At 38.2% G+C, this 25,320-nt stretch overlaps 1 protein-coding gene and 1 pseudogene across 4 annotated transcripts in view; both read right to left on the bottom strand.

The window, feature by feature from the left end:
• NRG4 (neuregulin 4) overlaps positions 1-25,320 on the bottom strand; it is a 133,921-nt gene that overhangs the window by 104,966 nt on the left and 3,635 nt on the right. The gene's annotated exons all lie outside the window — the stretch shown is intronic.
• Positions 677-1,778, bottom strand: LOC132528627 (surfeit locus protein 1-like; annotated as a pseudogene).

Genomic DNA, 25,320 nt, shown 5'->3' with positions numbered 1-25,320 from the left:
TCATCAATGCACTTGAGTCAATTCACAGACTAACTTCTTAACATGTAAAATAAGTAACTGTACTGCTAACTTTGCTTCCACCTTTTCTCTCCCCACTTCCTCTTTCTGCCTTAGCAGCTATACCTTGACTCTTACATCCTGAAGGTTTTTAACATTTACATTCTCGTCTGTGACCTTAATGAAGTGTTTTCATAACTTTGCCTCTAGACATAAAACTTGAAAACCAATAAACTACAGTTCTGTCAATATAACTGTAAATAGTAATCACAGCAGATCCATGCAGTGTGAAAGAATAACATTTCCTTCTATTGTTTCAGTGTCACAATACCTGGGCCATTCATAAGACAATATTCCCACAAGCAAGATAAAATAAATTCTCCTTTCTTAAACTCTAGGTTGATTAAAATCATGCTATATTTGAATTTGCATCTTATTTGTATCTTGTTTTTTTTGCACAGCTTTAGAGTTTACAGTTTCCTTCTTTTTGGGGGGCGGGCGAGACGACTGAAAAATAATGTGCTTTATCATAACATCTCAAATATTCAGCTGCTTTTTTTTGTAGTGTAGAGATTTATTTATACCGATAGCACATGATCCAGCATAAAACCAAATCTCTTGAAATGTTTACTCCGTGACTTCCTAATTATTCAGGGACAGGGCTCATCAGCTAATCTCTTCACACACCAGGAGTCCAAGGTAGGAATTTCTTAAACCACAGGTATGACGTGGCTGCACAGAGTCTGTACCAGGTGAATGATGTACTGCAGGTGCTCATTCCTCAGAGTGACTCTAGTTTGCCCTCCAATAGGTCTTTTAAGAACTGTGCTCTGGAAGTCAGCATCAGTGAAAATGGGGTCTGCACCTGGGAGCCTGGATGTGGTCTCCAGGTCGTGGTAATGCCAGTGGTTCCTGTCTGGATTATTCTCAGAGACAAAGGGCTTCCTGGTTTCTGTCAGCCTCACCATCACGACTAGGTCCACTTCTCCCTCAATCTGTCCTTTACACCATGTTTCAGGATTCACTTTCTTCTTGGGCACAAACCGTCTGTTTAGCAGGATGGTAATTCCCAGGTCAGCACAGTAAAAAGGTAGCACCACCGAACAAAGAGAGCCAGTAGGCCAGCCTCCTGGGCAGGGTTCACCATGGTCCAAAACATCATGACAGCAACTTGGAGTGGTCAAAGTGCCTCCTGACCTTCACTGGCCTGTACTCCAGATTTTTCAGTTCCACTGGGTCTGTTGGCAGTGAGATGGGCTTGGCCACCACTCTAGACTAGCTCTGTGATCAACTTTAGCTTCCACTTCTGACGTTGGACCTGCCATGTCCTTGGGCCAAAGATAGCAATAGGAATGAGAAGCAGAAACCACTAGAGAAAGGTGTCGTCTTCTGTTTCTGTGGCAGTTGCTTCGGCTTAAGAGCTGCCACACCTACTGGGTCTCTAGGCCAACACTTGGGAGGAACATGCAAACTGTGATGATTAGTTATGCTTTCCTTTAGGATCCTAGACACCTGGGTTTCAGTCTTGGGTTGGCCCAGCACTAGCCCAAGGAGGCATAGGAAGTTACCGCATGTCTACAATCAAGTGTATAATACAGGAGTGCGGGAGGAGCCAGCCCTGGGGCTTTCATGAGGACAGAGTGCTAACCAGAGCGGGTACGCAACCAGGGCCTGATTCAGAGGCTCAGGGGGCAGTTCCAGAGCGTATTGCAATGCCCATACTCACCGACTCTCCTGGGCAAAGTGGAGGGCAGGGACAGGGCAGCTTTTCCTAGGTACATAGGGCATACCTGGATGAGTCCTCACCTGAGCACAGGACAACCCCAAGAATGTTCCTCCTGATGACGCCGGCCTGGTGCCTACCCTGCACAGCAACAGTCCTAGTCTTGTGGCCTGCAGCCCCAGCCCTCAGATATTCAGCTTCCTAATCATACTATTTATTACATGTAGTCTTCTTTCATTTTCTTAGACATCCTTTCCAAAGCTCTTTCTACCTCCTACTCAAATCTAGAGCTATATCAAATTCAGCATATCAGTAATAATCACTATCTTTTTAACTTTTATTTTTTTATTGAAGTATAGTTGATTTACAATGTTTCAGGTATACAGCAAAGTGACTCAGTTACACATATATGTATCTGTTCTTTTTCAGATTTTTTTCCATTATAGGTTATTAAAAGATACTGAATATAGTTCCCTGTGCTATATAGTAGGTCCCTGTTATTTATCTATTTTATATATAGTAGTCTGTATTTGTTAATCCCAAATTCCAAATTTATCCCTCCCCCTTTTCCCCTTTGGTAACAATTTCTTCTGTATCTGTGAGTCTATTTCTGTTTTGTAAATAAGTTCATCTGTATCATTTTTTTAGATTCCTCATATAAGTGATATTATATGATATTCTCTAAAACCATAACAAAAATAAACTCAAAATGGATCAAAGACCTAAATGTAAGACTGGACACTATAAAACTCCTACAGGAAAACATAGGCAGGACATTCTATGACATAAATCACAGCAATATTTTTTTGGATCTGCCTCCTAGAGTAATGAAAACAAAAATAAACACAAAAAACAAAAAATAAACAAAGCTTTTTAAACTAAAAAGCTTTTGCACATCAAAGGAAAGCATAAACAAGAGAAAAAGACAACCCTCAGAATGGGAGAAAATATTTGCAAATGAAGCAACTGACAAAGGACTAATCTCCAAAATATATAAATAGCTCATGCGCTCAATATCAAAAAAATAAACAACCCAATCCAAAAATGGGCGGAAGACCTAAATAGACATTTCTCCAAAGGAGACATACAGATGGCCAACAAACACATGAAAATATGTTCAACATCACTAATTATCAGAGAAATGCAAATCAAAACCACAGTGAGGTATCACCTCACAGTGGTCAGAATGGCCACCATCAAAAAATCTACAAACAATAAATGTTGGAGAGGGTGTGAAGAAAAGGGAACCCTCGTGCACTGTTGGTGGGAATGTAAACTGATAGAGCCACTATGGAAAACAGTATGGAGGTTCCTTAAAAAACTAAAAATAGAACTACCATATGACCCAGCAATCCCACTATTGGGCATATACCCAGAAAAAAACATAATTCAGAAAGACACATGCAGGGCTTCCCTGGTGGCGCAGTGGTTGGGAGTCCGCCTGCCGATGCAAGGGATGCAGGTTCGTGCCCCGGTCTGGGGGGATCACGCGTGCCGCGGAGCGGCTGGGCCCGTGGGCCACGGCCGCTGGGCCTGCGTGTCCGGGGCCTGTGCTCCGCGGCGGGAGAGGCCACGGCAGTGAGAGGCCCGCATACAGAAAAAAAAAAAAAAAAAAAGACACATGCACCCCAATGTTCACTGCAGCACTATTCACAATAGCCAGGACACGGAAGCAACCTAAATTCCATCGATAGAGGAATGTCTAAAGAAGATGTGGTACATATATACAATGGAATATTACTCAGCTATAAAAGGGAACGAAATTGGGTCATTTGTAGAGACATGGATGGACCAAGAGACTGTCATACAGAGTGAAGTAAGTCAGAAAGAGAAAAACAAATATTGTATATTAACACATATATATGGAATCTGAAAAAATTGGTATAGATGATCTTATTTATGAAGCAGAAATAAAGACACACGTAGAGAACAAACATATGGATACCAAGGGGGAAAGCAGGGGTGGGGCAGGGCAGGTGATGGTGGTGTGATGATTTGGGAGATTGGGATTGACATATATACACTACTGATACTATGTATAAAATAGATAACTAATGAGAACCTACTGTATAGCACAGGGAACTGTACTCAGTGCTCTGTGGTGACCTAAATGAGAAGAAATCCAAAAAAGAGGGGATATACGTACATGTATAGCTGATTCACTTTGCTGTACAGTATAAACTAACAATATTGTAAAGCAACTATACTCCAATTAAAAAAAAAATGAAGAAGGAAATCCTGCCATTAGCAACAACACGGATGAACCTGGAGGGCATTATGCTAAGTAAAATATGCCAGACAGAGAAAGACCAATACTGCATGGTATCACTTATATGTAGAGTCTAAAAATAAGTTTTTTTTAATTAAAAACTCAAACTCATAGAAACAGAGAATAGAACAATGGTTGCCAGGAGCTGGGGGTAGGGGAAATGAGGAAAGGTGGTAAATGGGTATAAACTTTCAGTTGTAAGATAACAAGGTCTGAGGATCTAATGTATAACAAAGCAACTATAGTTGATAATACAGTATTGTATAACTTAAATTTGCTAAGAGAGTAGAACTTAAGGGTTCTCATTTTAAGAAAATGTACATATGATATGAGGTAATGGATGTGTTAACTCGATTTTGAAAATCCTTTCACAATGCACACATATATCAAATCATCACATTGTATACTTTAAGTATACTACAATTTTATTTGTCAATAATTCCTTGATAAAGCTGGAAATGAAAACTCTGCTCTACAAAAGGCACTGTCAAGAAAATGAGAACACAAGCCACAGACTGGGAAAAAGCATTTGCAAAAGACATACCTGATAGAGGATTGTTATCCAAAATATACATAGAACTCTTAAAATTCATATAAGAAAATGATCAAACCAATTGAAAAGTGGGCAAAAGGCTTTAACAGACATCTCTCCAGAGAAAATATACAGATGGCAAATAAGCATAAGAAAAGATTCTCAACATCGTATGTAATCAGGGAACTGCAAATTAAAACAACGAGATACAACTACACACCTATTAGAAGGGCAAAAATCCAAAACAGTGACAATACCAAATACTAGTGAGGAAGTGGAATGTCAGTAACTCTTTTTTTTTTTTTTTTTTTGCCACACTGCACGGCATGCAGAAGAACTTCCCGGACTAGGGATTGAACCTGTGCCCCATGCAGTGAAAGCATGGAGTCGTAACCACTGGATCACCAGAGAAGTCCCAGGAACTCTTATTCATTGCTGGGAAGGTAAAAGGGTGCATCCACTTGCATGACAATTTGGCAGTTTCTTACAAAACTAAACATAACTCTTACCATAAGATGCAGTAATCGCATCCCTTGGTATTTACCCAAAGGAGTTGAAAACTTATGTCCACACAAAAACCTGTACATTAATGTTTATAGTAGCTTTATTTATAACTGTCAAAACTCTGAAGCAAGCAAGATGTCTTTCAGTAGAAAAACAGGTAATTAAACTGTGGTACATCCAGACGATGGAATATTATTCAGTGCTAAAAAGAAATGCAATAACAAGCCATGAAAAGACATAGAGGATCCCTAAGTGCATATTACTAAGTGAAAGAAGCCAACCTGAAAAGGCTACACGATGTATGATTCCAACTATATGACATTCTGGAAAAGGCAAAACTATGGAGACAGTATGAAGATCAGTACTTGCCAGCAGTTACAGGGGAGGGAGGGATGAATAGGCAGAGCACTTTTCGGGCAATGAAACTATTCTACAGGATATTATAATGGTAGATACATGTCATTATACATTTGTCAAAACTGAGAGAATGTACACCACCAAGAGTGGACCCTAATATAAACCATGGATTCTGGGTAATAATGATGTGTCAATGTGATGTTTATAGCTGGGGAGGCTGTGCATGTATAGAAGCAGGAAACATATAGGAACTCCATGTATTTTTTGCTCAATTTTGCTGTTAACCTAAAATTGCTCTAAAAATTTCGTGCAGCAACAAAAACCCAATGCAACCAAAAAAAAAAAAAAAAAAAAAAACCAAAACACCTCAAGGATGAAACATCTAAAGAGAGAGAATAGCATCCAAATACCCAGACTGTACATTAAGAAGCGCTGGGCTTGTAACTTAAAACAATGTACAATGCAAAAGCAGCATTCTGAATTGAATAGCATTACCGGGACTTCCCTGGTGGCGCAGTGGTTAAGAATCCACTTGCCAATGCAGGTGACACGGGTTCGAGACCTGGTCCAGTAAGATCCCACATGCCGCGGAGCAACTAAGCCTGTGTGCCACAACTACTGAGCCCGCATGCCTAGAGCCCGTGCTCCGCAACGAGAAGCCACTGCAATGAGAAGCCCCCGCACTGCAACGAAGAGTAGCCCCTGCTCGCCGCAACTAGAGAAAGCCCGCGTGCAGCAACAAAGACCCAATGCAGCCACAAATAAATAAATAAATAAATACTATTACCAATTAGATATAATTAGTTGAAAACATTGCTAAAATTTGGCCTTAAGGCCAAATTAAAGCTTCCTCATAATTCAGTACTTGAACTGGATGAATTTTTGACTACTGAAAGATTTTACTCTTACTATTCGAACTGAAAATATTATTAATTTTTTTTTGTGTGTGCGGTATGCGGGCCTCTCACTGTTGTGGCCTCTCCCGTTGTGGAGCACAGGCTCCGGATGCGCAGGCTCAGCGGCCATGGCTCACGGGCCTAGCCGCTCCGCGGCATGTGGTATCCTCCCGGACTGGGGCATGAACCCGTGTCCCCTGCATCGGCAAGCGTACTCTCAACCACTGCACCACCAGAGAAGCCCTGAAAATATTATTTTAATATTCAATGGCATAGATATAGTACAAGCAGAGATGTCAGAAAAAATGCAAATAACTGAACCAAATTCATCCTTCCTCTTAAGAACAGATCAAATAAAGCATCCTTGTTGATTATACCTTAAAGGTGCTATGCTCCAAGGTTCAACTCTGTACACTCTCTCCTTTGGAGATCTAGTCCATTCCCATGGCTTCAATTACTCCTCTATGGAAAAAACTCTCATTTTTATTTACAGCCCTAATCATTCTTATAAGCTCCACTTTTGAACTCTTACACATAAATATCCCACTTCTATTTAAATTCAAAATACAGAATTCAAACCAACAAATACTTACTGAGTCCCTACTCTGTAGCAGACAACAAAAGAATCGCAAAAGAGTTAAATCATTTCCTACTCTTAAGAAGCATATAGTCTAGTTGATGAGAAACATGAAAAGTTCAACAGCAAAGGTATAGCCATACAAAGCAGTTTCTACACGTTACACATACATAAATTATAAAAATAGTTAGTTGTTATAGTATTTTGCTATAACATTATTGAGAGGTTCCCAATCCTCCATCAGTTCACACTAATAAAAAGAAAATCTCCAAAAATCTTTGCAACTTTGGAGAAAGCAGATTTCTTAGAACATAAAAAGTATGAACCATAAAAGAAAAAAAATGGATAAATTAGACTTGAGCAAATAAAAACTTTTGCTCTTTGTTGTTGTTGCTCATTTTTGGCCACACTGCGTGGCATGCGGGATCTTAGTTCTTTGACCAGGGATCGAACCCATGACCCCTGCATTGGCAGCATGGAGTTTTAACCAGGGAAGTCCCAAAACTTTTGCTCTTTGAAAGACACCATGAAGACAATGAAAAGGCAAGCCACAAAGTGGGAGAAGATATTTCCTATAAATGTATCTGACAAAGGATTTGCATTTTATATTTATATATTTTATGTTTTTATATATGTTTGTATATATATATAAATGAACTCTTCCAACTCAATAATAAGACAGCTCAATTAAAAGATGGGCAAAAAAAATGTGAAGTCATTTTACCAAAGACATATGAAAATAATAAGCACATGCTCAACATAATTAATCACCAAAGGCAACATAAAAGCACAATAAAAATCTACATCCCTATTAGAATGCCTAAAATTAAAAAGGCTGTCTGTCCATCTCAGATGTCAGCAAGGATGTGGAACAACTGTAACTCTCATCATCACTAGTGGGAGTGTAAAGTGGTATAAAGACTTTGGGAAACAGTGTGACAATTTCTTAGAAATTTGAGCAGACATCTACTGTGGTGGAAAACCTTTAAGGTGCATCCCAATGAACACCACTTCCTGATACTCACACTCTTGTATAACCTTCTCCCCTTCAGGGTGGGCCGAACTTACTGACTTACTTCTACAGAACAGATACGGCAGAAGTAATGACGTGCTGCTTTCAAGACTAGATTATAAAGATTGTGGCTTTTGTCTTAGATGTCTCTTTTTCCCTCTTTTAGATTTCTTTACTCTGGGGGAATCCAGCTGCCATGTCATGAGGCAGACCTGATAAAGAGGCTCACATGACAAGGAACTGAGGCCTGACAATAGCCACATGTGTGAGCTTGGAAGTGGATTTTCCCCCAGTCATCCTTGAGATGAGCACAAGTCCTGACTGACACCTTGACCGACCCTGAGCCAGAACTATCTGGCTAAGTCATTCCTGGATTCCTGACCTAAAGAAATTGTGAGATGATAAATTTTTGTTGTTTTTAGCCTCTGAGTATTTGTTTGCAGCAATAGATAACTAATAAACCAACCATATGACCCAGAAATTCCACTCTCTCATATTTACCCAAGAGGAGTAAAAAGCACATCTGCAGAGTGATGTGTACATGAGTATTCACAGTAGCATTATTCATAACAGCCCCAAACTGGAAAAACCCAAATGTCCATCAACAGGTGAAGGGATAAATCAGCAAGCATCAGAATTATCTGGAAGGTCTGTTGAAGAATAGACTGCTAGGCCCTACCCTCAGAGTTTCTAATTCAGTAGATCCAGTGTGGGGTCTGAAATTTTGCATTTATAACAAGTTCCCAGATGATGGTATGGTGCTAGTTTGGCGCTTTGAGAACCATAATATTAGTCTACAATTTGAATGTCTATGGTAGTCTGTGCTGTATAAACTAGAACATATCCACAGGGTACTACCAGGTTGATGAAGGGAATAAAACTCTAAGGAATTCACTGGAAGAAAAATGGAGAATTAATCACCTAGAGAAAAGATAAAAAGGAGAAACTCAATAACTTTCTTAATTTACTACCCTGGATTTCTCTTTAGTCTCTATATGAATATGCTTTATTTCCTTACTAGACTATAGGTTTCCTGAAACAGGAATAGTGTCTTATTTATCTTTATCCCTCTAGGCTAAATCTGGCCTACTGCCTTATTAACAGTAGATGTTTAACAAATATTTTGTTATGAATTTATTGCTGATAGTTGACTGCTAGACTGACTTGTAATTTCTTATGTTTTACTAAAAAATGACAAGCTTTTTAATAATTATCAAGGGGATTTCTTAAAAGAGCATATCAATCTTCCCATATTTCATTTTAATTTATGTAAATAAGACAGAAAAATTATCAACACCTCAAACTTCACCTTCTTACACATAAGCTGAATAGAAGTGTGTGTTTCATAAACCCTAAAAAATAATTCTGTATGGAATGAACTGGAACTGCACAAAAGAATGTACTGGCCAGTGACACACCTTTAAATCTCATTCTTACAGGTTCTACAGGTTCTTCTGGTTCACCTCCCAAACACAAGAAAAGAATGTTAGCTGCCACTAGTCTTATCTCAAAAAGATAAAAACCCATCAACCAGAAAACTTTCTGAAATTTTTCAATGCCTATGATGGTTATGCCTTTGCAATATCCAAAACAGATTACAGTCCTGATAACAAGAAATTAAACAGAGAAACTTCTGCTTTAAAGATAGTGGTCTATTAATTTCCAAAATATACAAAAAGCTCAATCAACTCAATATCAAAAACACAACCCAATCAAAAAATGTGCAGAAGACCTAAACAGACATTTCTACAAGGAAGACATACCGATGGCGAAAAGGCACATGAAAAGATGCTCAACATGGCCAATTATTAGAGAAATGCAAATCAAAACTACAATGAGACATCACCTAACACCAGTCAGAATGGCCATCATTAAAAAGTCTACAAATAATAAATGCTGGAGAGGGTGTGGAGAACAGGGGACCCTCCTACACTGCTGGTAAGAATGTAAATTGGTGTAGCCACTATGGAAAACAGAATGGAGGTTCCTCAAAAACTAAAAACAGAGTTACCATATGTTCCAGCAATCCCACTGCTGGCCATATAACCAGAGGAAACCATAATCTGAAAAGATACATGCACCCCAATGTTCATAGCAGCACTGTTTATGAAATAAATAAATGTCCTATTTATGGAATAAGTAAATGTCCTAAATGTCCGATGACAGATGAACGGATAAAGAAGATGTGGTACATAAACACAATGGAATACCATTCAGCCATAAAAAAGAATGAAACAATGCCATTTTCAGCAACATGGATGGACCTAGAGATTATCACACTAAGTGAAGTAAGTCAGAGAAAGACAAATATCATGTGATATCACTTATATGTGGAATCTAAAAAATGATACAAATGAACTTATTTACAAAACAGAAACAGACTCACAGACATAGAAAACAAACTTATGGTTACCAAGGGGAAAGGTTGGGGGGGTAAATTAAGAGTTTGGGATTAGCAGACACAAACTACTATATATAAAATACATAAACAATATTCACTATCTTGTAATAAAACATAATGGAAAAGAATTCAAAAATAAAGATAGTGGCCTAAAGTTGGCATTTCTCTTTTCTTCCTGGAAATAAGCATACTCCCTTATTACTACAACAGCAAAATTTGAAATCAGGTAGTGTAAGTCCTCTAGCTTTGTTCTTCTTTTTCTAAACTGTTTTGGCTATTCTAGGTCCTTTGCCTTTCTATATACATTCTAGAATTAGCTTGACAATTGCTATTTTTAAAATGCTGTTGGGATACTGATACGGAATGTGTCGAATCTACAGATCAAGAACTGTGCACTGAAAATAAAGCCTTATATTATTTTGACAAAAGAACCAAGGTAATTCAGTGAGGAAAAGATAGTCTTTTCAACAAATGGTACTGGGATATTTGAATATCCACGTGCAGAAAACAGACTTATACCTTTACCTTAAAGCATACAGAAAAATTAACTCAAAATATATCACAGACCTAAATGTAAGAGCTAAAGCTATAAAACTTCTAGAAGAAAATCTTTGTGACTTTGGGTTAGACAAAGATTTCTTAGATATGACAGCAAGAGCACAATTCATAAAAGAAAAAATTGACAAAGTAGACTTTATCAAAATTTAAAACTTTTTCAATTAAAAAAAATTAAGAAAATGAAAAGGCAAGCCACAGAATGGGAGAACATATTTACAAATCATATATCTGATTAGAGACTTGTATCCAGATGATATAAATAACTCTTACAAATGAAATAGAAGGAAGACAACCCAATCAAAAAATGGGCAACCACTTTTTCAACTTAGGGAAATTGAAATTAAAACCTCAATGAGAGGACTTCCCTGGTGGCACAATGGTTAAGAATCTGCCTGCCAATGCAGGGAACACTGGTTCAATCCCTGGTCTGGGAAGATCCCACATGCCGCAGAGCAACTAAGCCCATGTGCCACAACTACTGAGCCTGGGCTCTAGAGCCCACAAGCCACAACTACTGAGCCCACATGCCTAGAGCCCGAGCTCTGCAACAAGAGAAGCCACTGAATTGAGAAGCCTGCGCACCACAACGAAGAGTAGCCTCTGCTCGCTGCAACTAGAGAAAGCCCACACGCAGCAACAAAGACCCAATGCAGCCAAAAATAAATAAATAAAAAATAAAATAAAATTTTAAAAAAACCTCAGTGAGATACTACTACATACCTACTAGAATGGCTTGGCTATAATAAAAAATACTGACAATATAGTTTTGGCAAGGATGTAGAGAAACTGGAAGCCTCATACAAAACTGGTGGAAATGTAAAATGGAAATGTAAAACAGCCACTTTGGAAAAGTGTGGCAGTTTCTTAAAAATTTAAACATGTGCTTATCATACAACCCAGCAATCCTCCTCCTAAGAATCTACCTAAAAGAAATGAAAACATATGTCCACTAGAAGATTTGTAAACAAATGTTCATAGCAGATTTATTTTTTAAAATGTAAACACTTTTTGGATAAACCAAACATGAAAAAAGTTCCACTAAAAAAACTGCATTAAAGTATGAATGGAAAGTACTGAAGAATGAATGCAAGAAACGAAAATGATTCTAGCTAACGATATAGATGTAAGAAGGAATTAAGGGCAAAGAAAGCTGTGAATATGGTGGTAAATCTAAATAAACACTATATAAAAAGTGGAAATGTCCTTTGGGTTTAATTAATATGCATGTAGTATTAAATACCTGAAAACAAAAGCATCAAAGTTAGGAAGGAGTACATTAAATGTGTCCTAATGTTCTTTTATTTTCTGGGATGACAGCAAAAGTATTGAATAACATTAGACTTTGCTAAGTTAAGAATGTATGTTGTACTTAATAAGGTAACTACCAGCAGAATAGAAACTGTTTAAGTTCAAACTAGCAGAGGGGAAAACTGAAAAAAAAAAAAAATCCCAAAGAAGGCAAAGGAGAGAAAATAAATATGAAACAGATGAGACAGAGTAAACAGGAAGAAGACTTCTCCCCTCTCCTCTTAGGAACTCAGCCAATGAAAAAGTCACAGACTCTTTGTTTACTATAGCCTTTCCAACTTGTTTCTCTCCTCTATAAAAGTGTTCTCCTTCCTTTGCTGTGTGAGGACTTGCACGTAGCTCACCATGGTTGCAGACCCCAAACTGAAATTCTCTGCTGATCCCAAATAAACCCACTTTTCTTGTTGCTGGTAAAGTAACTGGCAGATATTTCATTTAGGTAAAAAGTTAGAACAACGATATACGTTTGAATTACATAATAAAAAAACTTGATCAAATGAAGATATACAAAACAATGCTCCTAACAACTGCTAAATATACTTTTTTTAAGCATACACAGGACATTTATAAAAAACATATCATTATTGAAAAGCAAGTCTCAGAAACGTTTAAATGATTAAAATCATACAGAGTAAGTTCTCTGACCACAGTGAGAATAAACTAGAAATTTTAAATGGGTCAGTGAAGAAATTTAAAACATATTTTAACTCAACTTCGCAAATATTATACATTAAAACATGTGGATGAAACTGAAGCCACATTTAGAGAAAAATTTACAACCTTAAATGCACATGTTAAGGGGAAAAATTGCTTACAAATGATAAGCTAAACATCCAACTAAAAATAAGAAGAAAAACAAAATCAAAGAAAGTTTAAAGAAGGAAATAAAAAGCAAAAACAATAAAATGGAAAGCAAACATACAACTGAGAGAATTAACAAGGCCAAAAGTTGATTCTTTGAAAAGACTAGAAAAATTGACTAACATTTATTGAGATTTATCAAGAAAAAAATGTTTAATTACAGGTCAATATCCCTGATGAAATAGATGTAAAAATCCTTGACAAAACACTAGCAAAACAATTCAACAGCACATTAAAAGTCACCATACACCATGATCAAGTGGGATTTATTCCTGGGATGCAAGCGGTCCAACATGTGCAAATCAATCAATGTGATTCACTATATTAACAAAAGTGATAGGGATAGAGTAGGATAATTAAAGAGTCAGTTTAGAAATCCCACTAGGGGATTAAAGACAGAAAGGGAATTTTAAGGGAGGTTTGGAGACTGTTGTAAGCTAATGACCACTCAAGAAAAGAATCCAGTAACCTAGCAACAATCTACACTACCTTGAAGGAAGACCAGGTGCGTCCAAGTGCCAACACACTCAAGCCACTAACCCTGACAGTTAAAATACAAGACAATAGATACAGGGTCTCAATCTTGTGAAGTCAGAGAGTTAATAGTCCTTGAAGAGTAGCATTTTTACATGTAGCCAAGACAGAAATATAGTTGACAGGGGAAAGAAATTAGGTGAAAGGGGACATTATACTGAAACCTAACATTAATTACCATATTTTAGTATATGTCACCACCCTTTTGCTAATATATATATGATTTAAATAGCACCATGACAGTCCCGGTTAAACCATGTAGGGCCGAAGGAGGAACTAATGATGTAAGTCTTGATGTCTGCCAAAGAATGAGGAAGTAGGTAGTCTTCTCCCCTTTCCACTTTTTCTTTGATTATAAAAATGTATCCCTCTTTGTTCTTGGGGCTTTGCTCCCTTGCCGGGCTCCTTGTATCTCTCACCAGTGTCCTATGTTAGTAAACTCACTCTTTGCCTCACGCTGAATTGTCTCTGTAATGAGACAAAAGAACCTGAGCTTCAGTAAGTACTGACACCAAGTGAGCAGTTCTAATCAAAAGACAGTGGGTTCAAGTCCCCTCCTAAGTCAGGGATTGTGTGTTCAAGCCCCACTCTGAGGTGCGGGTGGGTTCGAGTCCCACCCAAGAAGGAGTGCAGTTTCAAAAGGACGGATTAAAATCCTACCATCATTTCAATAGTTACAGAAAAAGCATTTGACAAAATTCAAGATCCTTTCATGATTAAAAACTCTCAACAAATTAGGTATAGATGGAATGTACCTCAATATAATAAAGGCCTTATACGACAAGGTCACAGCTAACACCATATCCAACAGTGAAAAGCTGAAAGCTTTTTCTCTAGGATCAGGAACAAGACAACATAGTAGTGAAAGCCCTAGTCTGAGTAATTAGGCAAGAAAAAGATATAAAAGGCATCCAAATCAGGAGGGAAGAAACAAAATTCTCTGTTTGCAGATATATGATATCACATATAGAACACCTTGAAGACTCCACCAAAAACACTATAGAACTAATCAATGAATTCAGTAAAGCTGCAAGATACAAAATAAATATACAAAAAACAGTTGCATTTCTATACACTAACAACGAACTATCTAAAATAAAGAGGAATTAAGAAAACTATCCCATTTACAAAAAATAAATACTTAGGAACATATTTAACCAAGGAGGTGAATGTACAGTGAAAGTCATAAAACACTGAGGAAAGAAATTGAAGATGACACAAATAATTGGAAAGATGTTCCATCTTCATGGATTGGAAGAATATTTCCATATTACCAAAAAAAGATATACGATTCAAAACAACCTCTATCAAAATTCCATGGCAAAACAACAACAACAACAACAACAACAACAACAACAAATTCCATGGCATTTTCCACAAAAAATAGAAAAAAAAATCCTAAAGTTCCTATGGAACCACAAAAAAACCCTGAATAGCCAAAGCAATCTTGAGAAAGGACAAAGCTGGAAGCATCACACTGTCTGATTTCAAAATATACTATAAAGCTATGGTAATCAAGGCAGTGTAGTACTGGCATAGGACAGACATAGAGACCAATGGAATAGGATACAAAGCCCAGAAGTAAATTCTCACATTTACAGTAAGTTGATCTTTGACAGGGGTGCACAACAGAGATAAGATGGTCTTTTCAATAAATGGTGTTGGGAAGGCTGAATGTCTGTGTGCAGAAGAGTGGGGTTGTTTCACACCACATACAAATGTCAACTCAGGATGGATTACAGACCTAAACATAGGACCTAAAACTGTAGAACTACTAGAGGAAATCACAGGAAGAAAGTTTCTTGACATTGGCCTGGGACGTTCTGAATATGACCTCCAGGATCACAGGCAACAAAAGCAAAAATAAACAGATGAGACTGCATCAAACTAAAATCTTCTGCATGGCAAAGACACTCAGCAGACTAAAGAGGCAGCCTATGGCACAGGAGAGGATGTCTGCAAATCATACATTTGGTAAGGAGTTCAGAATATATTCAGAATATATGAGAGACTCAAACAACTCCATAGCAAGAAGATAGATGACCTGATCTTATTTTGTTTTTTTGTTTTTTCCCAAACACCTTATAGTTCTTTATTTAAAGATTGAATGATTTATCTTTAGTAAATTGAAATGTCTTAAACCTGTTAACACGGCCAATGAATTAAGGTTCTGAGTGATAACTTATTTTGTAAATAAAGGACATGATTTTAAAAATGGGCAAAGGACCTGAATAGACATTTCTCAAAGGAAGACAGACAAATGGCCAATGAATATACGGGATGATGCTCGACATCAATGATCAGTAGGGAGGTGCAGACTAAAACCACAGTAAGATATCACCTCACACATGTTGGAATTACTATTATCAGAAAGACAAAAAATAACAAATGTTGTTGAGGATGTGGAGAGAAGGAGCCTTTGTGTACTGTTGATAAGAATGTAGACTGCTACAGCCATTATGGAAAACAGTATGGTGGTTCCTCAGAAGACCGGAATTGGAACTGTTATGTGATACAGTGGTCCCCCATCTACATATGCATCCAAAGGAAATGATATCAAATCTTGAGGAGATATCTGCACTCCCACGTTTACTGCAGCGTTATTCATGATACCCAAGATATGGAGTCAATCTAGGTGTCCATCAACAAATGAATGGTTGGAGCTGGTGTGGTGTATAACAATGGAATGTTATTAAGCTTTAGGGAAGAAGGAGATCCTGTCATTTGTGATAACGCGGATGAACTTGGAGGACATAGCACTGGGTAGACTGAGCCAGACACACAAAGGCAAGTACTGCATCATCTTACTTGTGGAATCTGGAAAAGTCAAAGTCATGGAGGCAGGAAGTGAAACAATAGTTGCCAGGAGCTGGGGGGTGCAGGAAATAGGGTGATGTTGTTTAAAAAAAAAAACAATGGCTAATTTCTCATCACAAAATAAGTCAGAAGAGAAGAATAAGGACCTCTTTCAAGTGCTGAAGAAAAAACAAAAATTCTTCTATCATAGAATTCTGTACCTAAGAAAAATATTCTTCAAGGAATGACACAAAATAGAGACACTTTAAAATGAAAGCTGAGAGTATTTGTGGCTAATAGACCTACTCTCCAAAAAAACAACAAAGAAATTTCTTCAGGCTAAAGGTAAATGATCCCAGACTGAAGCCTGATTCCACAAGAAGAAATGAAGAACTCTATGGTAAAGAAACTAAGAACACGGTGGTAAATTCAATATCTATTTATGATAAAAACTCTCCACAAAGTGGATGTAGATGAAACGTTTCTCAGCATAATAAAGGTTATATGTGAGAAGCCCTATCAAAACCCCAATGGCATTTTTCACAGAAATGGAACCAATCACCCTAAAATCTGTATGGAACTACAAAAGACTCTGAATAGCCAAAGCAATGCTGAGAAAGAACAAAGCTGGAGGCATCACATTCCCCAATTTCAAATTCTATTACAATGCTATAGTAATCAAAACTGTATTGTATTGGCATAAAATCAGACACATACAACAATGGAACAGAATAGACAGCCAAGAAATAAACCCATGCCTATATGGTAAGTTAATCTATGACAAAGAAGGCAAGAATATACAATGGGAAAGGACAGTCTCTTCACTAAATGGTATTGGGAAAACTAGATAGTCTCATGCAAAAGAATGAAACTACTAACTTATAGCATACACAAAAATTAACTCAAAATTGATTAAAGACTTGAATGTAAGACCTGAAACCATAAAACTAGAAGAAAACTTAGGCAGTTAGTACCTTGATATGGTCTTGGCAATGATTTTTTGGATCTGATTCCAAAAACAAAGTCAACAAGAGCCAAAACAAGTAGAACTGTATCAAACTAAAAAACTTCTGTACAGCAAAGAAATCATCAACAAAATGAAAAGGTAACATGAACTGAATTCAACTTTGATTTGGACAAAGTTGACTGGGTGTTTTAAAGGGAGAATGAGGGAATAGGGAGGGGAGGTGAGTGGGGGCTTAATAGAGTTGAGGAATTGAAAAATTACAAAAAGCAAGAAGGTGGGGAGGTTTTTCCATGTGTGTCCCATCTGGGTTTGTTAACTGGCAGTTATCTAAGGTAGGCTCCTACACTCCCATAGAGGGTGGGAGATAGGAACCCTATCTTTGGGTAAATTCTTTTGGCAACCTTGAGTTTCCTGAGGCAGGCACTTTGGGGGTGGGGGGTAGTGTAATTCTAGGGATGTGGCCTTCAGCTGTTAGAAGGTATGTTACTGTTCTGTTCAAGGATGAGGCTTAGTCAAGAAGAGGGTTTAGAGGACCCTGGCTAGAGACTGGTCAAGAAGAAAATCTTTGTTAGCCCCCAAATGTGAATCAGATTCAGATAATACAACTGATTATTCAAGAATGAACCTAATATATATGGAATCTAAAAAAAAAAAAAAGGTCATGAAGAACCTAGGGGCAAGACGGGAATAAAGATGCAGACTTACTAGAGAATGGACTTGAGGACATGGGGAGGGGGAAGGGTAAGCTGGGACGAAGTGAGAGAGTGGCATGGACATATATACACTACCAAATGTAAAATAGATAGCTAGTGGGAAACAGCTGCATAGCACAGGGATATTAGCTCGGTGCTTTGTGACCACCTAGAGGGGTGGGATAGGGAGGATGGGAGGGAGGGAGAAGTAAGAGATACGGGGATATATGTATATGTATAGCTGATTCACTTTGTTATAAAGCAGAAACTAACACACCACTGTAAAGCAATTATACTCCAATAGAGACGTTAAATAAAAAAAAAAAAGAATGAACCTAAATTAGATCTATGATATTTTGGCTTCACAGAATTGCTCTATGCCCTCTCAGTATTTTATGAACAAGAACTGTGGATAAAAATTCAAAGTCAGAAAAATGTTCACATGTGACTGACATTAATATCCATGTGAGTTAATAATAATGGCTACCATTTCCTGTGCACTCACAGTATGCCAGACAAAATAATAAAAGCTTCATATACCTTATATAGGACTTAACAATAGTTTTACAATGTAGGGATTATCTTCTTTTTACAAAGGAAACTGACGCTAAGAGAAGTGAAGTGGCTTTTCCCAAGGTACAGCTTGTAAGTGGCAGAATTTTTAAAGATTTGCCATGGTAAATAAACTATACATACTTAGTCTTATGAATTTACTTATAAATGGAATATGTAAATATATTCTCAAAATCCAAGATACAGGATATATAAAATTCTTTTAAATCCCAGGTACAGAATGTATCTGAGATCCCCTTTCTCTGAAGATGATTGCTATTATAAAAAAAAAAAAGCCATTTAAAGTTAGTCCACTTAGGGACTTCCCTGGTGGTCCAGTGGTTAAGACTCCATGCTCCCAATGCAGGGGGCACGAATTCGATTCCTGGCTGGGGAACTAAGATCCTGAACACCTCATGGCACGGCCAAAAAAAAAAAAAAAGTCCACTTAAAAGAGATGAAAATTTCGTATAAAAAGAGGGGTAAGAAACTTCCCTGGTGGGCGTAATGGTTAAGAATCCGCCTGCCAATGCAAGGGATACAGGTTCAATCCCTGGTCCAGGAGGATCCCACATGCCACGGAGCAACTGAGCTGGTGTGGAGCAACTATGCTGGTGTGGAGCAACTGACCTCGTGTGCCACAACTGCTCAGCCTGTGCTCTGAAGCCTGTGAGCCACAACTACTGAGCCCGCATGCCACAGATGCTGAAGCCCGCGCGCCTGGAGCCGGTGCTACGCGACAGGAGAGGCCACCACAATGAGAGGCCCACGCACAGCAGCAGGGAATGGCCCCTGCTCGCCACAGCTGGGGAGAGCCTGCGCACAGCAACAAAGACCCAATGCAACCAAAAATAAATAAATAAAAATTAAATTAAATTAAAAAAATAGTGGTAAGAATTTTGATGTTTATTTCATCTTTTATTTAACAAATTTGGGTTATAATTGCAATTATGTGCTAATTTTTTCATAATTAATTTTTTTTTTTTTTTGCTGTACGCGGGTCTCTCACTGTTGTGGCCTCTCCCATTGTGGAGCACAGGCTCTGGGTGCACAGGCTCAGTGGCCATGGCTCACGGGCCAAGCCGCTCCACGGCATGTGGGATCTTCCCGGACCGGGGCACGAACCCGTGTTCCCTGCATCGGCAGGCGGACTCTCAACCACTGCACCACTAGGGAAGGCCCATAATTAATTTTTATTGGGGTATAGTTGATTTCCAATGTTGTGCTAGTTTCTGTTGTACAGCAAAGTGAATCAGTTATACCTATACATATATCCACTCTTTTTTAGATTTTATTCCCATATAGGTCATTACAAAGTATTGAGTAGAGTTCCCTGTGCTATACAGTAGGTTCTTATTAGCTATCTATTTTATATATAGTTGTGTTTATATGTCAATCCCAATTCCCCAGTTTATCCCTCCCACCCCCCCTTTCCCCTTGGTAGCCATAAGTTTGTTTTCTACATCTGTGACTCTATTTCTGTTTTATAAATAGGTTCATTTGTACCATGTTTTTGGATTCCACATATAAGTGATACCAGTGTGTGCTAATTCTTAGAAGGAACAAATCAAGTGGGGATTTGGGCATAATTTTTCTGACAAAATTGTGTTATATATAAACAGATTTAATCTAATGTGTAGTTTCCATATGGACAGTCGTAAAGAAGGCTGTAAAAATTTTGACATTGTTGACAATTTTCCCAAGGCCCTCCTTTAATCCTGATATCCAAATATTTTAAGAGATGAGAGTCATCATCATCATTGCAATTTCTCTGTTTTTCAATTGTTGTGGCCTAACTCTGCCAAATCTTCATTTGTCATTGGTTTCATTTGTGATTTGAGTTCACCAACATCATTTTCATCATCTCTCCTACATCTTTTCAAGATTCACAATTTTGCCCTAAAATCACTTGTATTGTATTTGTGTTTTATAGGAGTATTCAACAATCATAAAAAGACTGGCCAACAATGCCTCTAAGCTAGACAAGGATGCATGCATGAGGGACAACCAATTTTATAAGTGGTTTGTTCATTAGTGAATGTTATTATAACTTTGGCTTCCCTTTGGAATCTCATAACTGTGGGAACTTAGATAACAGTCAGATAACTAGGGTACCTGTACTAAAAGACCACCTGTGAAGTTTGAACAGATAATGGCATAAGATGAGGCCAGAGTGGGAGGCATCCACCTAGCAAGGCTGCCTCTCATAGTGAAAGAAGATGGGCACGTGTACATCATATAGGATTTAAGCCAGCAAACTTAACCATAAAAAGTAGATAGAGAATCACCCAGCAGACTTTATACAGTAGTCATAAAAGCCACCACTCCAATAATAATACATGCTTAAAAATAAGAGTAATTTAAATCAAGAAAATCCCCAAGCTTTACACTCTGTTTCAAACTCTTTCTATAGAGTGTTCAAATCTTAGTAGAAATAGATCAAAAAGAGTTTTCAGGGGCTTCCCTGGTGGCACAGTGGTTGAGAGTCTGCCTGCCGATGCAGGGGACGTGGGTTTGTGCCCCGGTCAGGGAAGATCCCACATGCCGCGGAGCGGCTGGGCCTGTGAGCCATGGCCGCTGAGCCTGCGCGTCCAGAGCCTGTGCTCCGCAACGGGAGAGGCCACAACAGTGAGAGGCCCGCGTACCACAGAAAAAAAAAAAAAAAAGTTTTCATCAGTTGGTTAAAAATATCCTTATCGTATATTTAAGAATTTCCCACTTAGATGTTAGCTTGCTAGTCTTACAATATTAGTAGTTTTTTGGCAGGACTGACTCAGGGTACATCAGGAAAGGAAAGCAAAATATTATGTATGAAACCAGCAAGCAAGAAAATCACAGTGGAGACCAATATATCTCAATACGCCAAAATCACTTCATGTATATTTAGATATGGTAATAATAGGATCTTCAGTGTCAGGCCTTTCCAGCTTATTCTAAAAATAATTTAAAAGCTTTTGTTTTTAGGGCTTCCCTGGTGGCGCAGTGGTTGAGAGTCCGCCTGCCAATGCAGGGGACATGGGTTCGTGCCCCGGTCCGGGAAGATACCACATGCCACGGAGCGGCTGGGTCTGTGAGCCATGGCCGCTGAGCGTGCGCATCCGGAGCCTGTGCTCCACAACGGGAAAGGCCACAACTGTGAGAGGCCCGCATACCGCAAATAATAATAATAATAATAATAAAATAAATAAAAGCTTTTGTTTTTAGAATTTAATGTATTTTAAAAGAAACTTTCAGATTAAAATACTTTTTTAGGAAGTGAAAAAAATGATTTGGATCACATTTTGTCAATATGTGAACACAAATTAAAAAGCTAGCTTTTCTTGAAGCCAAATGTAATTTTTCTATAAAATACATCCAAATAAATATGTCTGTTCTCCTTAATTCCATATTTACTTTTGGTTAGTGTTCAAGCATTTCCTTTTGATATAAAAAGCTGCCACACATGGCTATTACCACTAATTAATTTTAAGAAAGGCAAAAATAGAAAAGTACAATCATGAACCTCATGTGGTTGAGTCAAAAACTGGAATAAAAAATTTTTCTGAAATGATGAACAAAAACATTTAAAAGGATACTGGAAGAAAAAGTACATGTTCTGATATAAAGGCTCTAGAGTAAAACATCATTTTGGAAGTAGTAAACATTTACTAGTAGTCAATGATGCAGAAATAAAAGATTGTCCTATACAAAAGTCAAGTCTTACATTGAACCTGTTCTACTCCAGTCAGCAATTTCTTCCTGAAGACTTCTGTTTGGTTGTAACAATTTTTAGCTTTTCTTGCTGTATACCTCAGCAGGAGAAACCAATTTCCAAAAGGTGTTCCCTAATTATATTAAATGTGCACGCTGAGCCATGCCAATATTCTATTCCAAAAAGTAAAAATGTAAGATGTCACATATGGAGGAGATGCCTGTCAACAGTAACGCATCAATAATGCAATTTATATGTGAATCAGGTTATTGTCAAAGTTTTTTAAAAAAATCTTTTCCTCCAGGGATCAAACCCATGCCAGCTGCATTTGAAGCACAGAGTCTTGACCACTGGACTGCTAGGAAAGTCCTATGTCTGCTCCTTTCACTCAGCATTATATATCTGAGGTTCATTCATATTGCCATATGCAGTTGTAGATTGTTCACTGCTGTATAGCGTTCTTTTATGTGAATATACCATTAAAAATTCCATTATCCATTGGAAAAAAAATATTTTCCTCACTTCATATAACTATTTACTAATAAGACTTCATGGTATAAATGAACCAACAAATAAAAACTATCCTTGAGGTTGCAGTATAGGAAAGAGACATTTATACTGCATCCGTTTAGAATGCTTTGGATTGCAGGCAACAGAGAACTCAGTTCACAACAGCATAAACAAATATGGATTCACTTCTCTCACAAGACAAAAAATCTTGAACTGGTGATTGCTAAGGTTGGTGTTTACCCATCAATGGTGCTATCCATATCTTCAATATTTTTGCTTCACCATCCTGAGTGTATTTACTTTTAATATTCGTGTTTGTTGCCTAATGCTTTCAAGATGGTCACTGCAGCTCCAAGCATCACATCTATGGTCAAAGCAAGAAAAAAGTTAACCCCAGTGCTGTCTGACCCTTTTATCAGAAAAAGGGAAAGGCTTCAATGAAGTCCCCTGGCAGGTTTATGGGCTAGAATTGTATTACATGACTACTGTAGCAGTAAAGAAGACTGGAAAATCAAATATTTAACTTTGCTAATTTTTATGGTAGAGGTAAGAAATGGATATGGATTGGCCAGCCAACAGTGTCTGCCAGTCCTCAACTCAATATGCACACACATACTTCTTACACGTGTTAAACACAACATACTCATCCTCTCTTCAAGGAAGACCACCCCACTATCTCATCCAATTACTGCATGACGCAGGATCTTTGGTTGACTTTCTGTCTGCTCTATCAAGTCCAAATATGACAACTCTTATCTGACCATTTGTATGGCTAAAAGGGAAGCTGTCTCTTAACCACTCCCCTCACATATATACAACGATGAAAAAGAAAGAACAGAGTGACCCCCAAAAAATTCCATTAAGAAAGGGAGATAGAGGAAGTACACAGTAGTCAACAATCCACAATCTATATCATATCTTCCTAGACAGAAATCACAGATTCCTGGGCAGGCAATAAAGTAAATCCCTTGGCCAGTCAATCTGACAGCACCTACTTTAAGTCTCAGGAGGATCTGCTTTGTCATTGTTCTCTGTAGCCATATCTAAGGCAGGTTTTGAAGCAGATGTCCTTCCCAGGGGATCCACAGCTTTTGTAGCCTACTCCATACTGGTTTGACTTAGGGAGGAAAGGATGAGGATTGCTTGGAAGGTAGAGACAATCACAAGGAATCGCCAGCTTTGTACTGCAGGTTCCCTCAAAAACATATCAAGCTTCTGGTCTGTCTGCTTCAGATCAATTCCTTGTGTGAGTAACCACACCCAAAAAACATTTCCAGAAATAATCTTTAAGACTGGAGATTCTAATCTCTTAGCTGCTGACCTCTGAGCTCTCATAACAGATAAGGCAATTCCAACAATAGTCTTAGGTAAGAAGGTCCTACCCTTAATCCCTACAAAATTCCAAATTACAGGGCTCTTTTGTCAATTTAGAGTACAAGCTAAAGGCAGAATACCTCTGTAGCAAAGCTATATTCTTCTGCCCTCTCTGCTTTCATGCTGAGGAGCACTAATTTGAGTTCACCCCCTTCTGTAGGATCCTACTGAAAAGCCACAAGAAGTCACCAATACAGCACAATATTCCAAATTCTTCCTTTCATTTCTCCTAACACCACAGTTTCAGTTTGCATAATCAGCCTTCCACAGAACAGCAGGTACAGATTAATCAAATGCTTTGCTACTGTATAACAAGGGTTACAACTTTCCTTATTTTTCTCCATAATGTCTGGAGGTAGGCAGTCCAAGATTGGAAGAGCTGTTCAACAATGTCCAGACTCTTTCAATCCTTCTCCTTCATGGTCCTCAGCTTGTCAGAATCATCTTTCCTCTCTCATACTTGTCATCTCATAGTTGCAAAGATGGCTGCTATATCTCCAGGCTTCATGTCTGCATTTAAGGCACAAAGAAGGGGGAAAGAGGAGAGTACCAGCCACCACTGTTCTCTTTATCAGGAAAGCAAAAGCCATCCCTGAACTTGGGAGCCTTCCCTTCATGATCACTGGCCAAGGAAAATGGGATTGTCATGACTGGCTTCAACTAGTCAGGATTTTTTGCTTGAAGCTGGGAACATTGCTGTCCCTAACAAAATGAAGGTAAGCAATAGGGAATGGGTATAAGGAAGGTCACTAAGAATATCTCCACACATAGACATTTACAGTTTTAAGAGAATGTTTGAAAAATGAAAAGCAATCTCTATTTGGTGAAATTTCAAGCAATATCACAGAAGCGGGGGGAAGCTCCTCAGGCAGTGCTATAGAAATACACTTTAGGTAACTCAGGCATACCCATCCTACTTAGGAGTCTATCCCTTAAATTAACACCCTTTAGTAACTCTGCTTTTCACAGACTCTTCCCTTCCTTCAATTCTGAACCCCCAGATTCTCTAAAATACCCATGTTTATTCAACAGCTGTTTCTATGGCAGCAGAGCCCCTGGTGGAAGGGCACAGGGGTGGAGGCTATTTATAATTTAAGGACTGACAGTACATGCCAATAGCAGCTATTATTGATGAAATCCTTGAGAAATGTATAAAACAGATAAATACTTTGAAAAGCCAAAACCAGAAATATTCATGGTGCCTGCTGT

This window comes from Lagenorhynchus albirostris, chromosome 1 (assembly GCF_949774975.1).
Source record: "Lagenorhynchus albirostris chromosome 1, mLagAlb1.1, whole genome shotgun sequence".
Taxonomy (NCBI): Eukaryota; Metazoa; Chordata; class Mammalia; order Artiodactyla; family Delphinidae; genus Lagenorhynchus; species Lagenorhynchus albirostris.
This window is presented reverse-complemented; position numbering and strand designations above follow the sequence as displayed.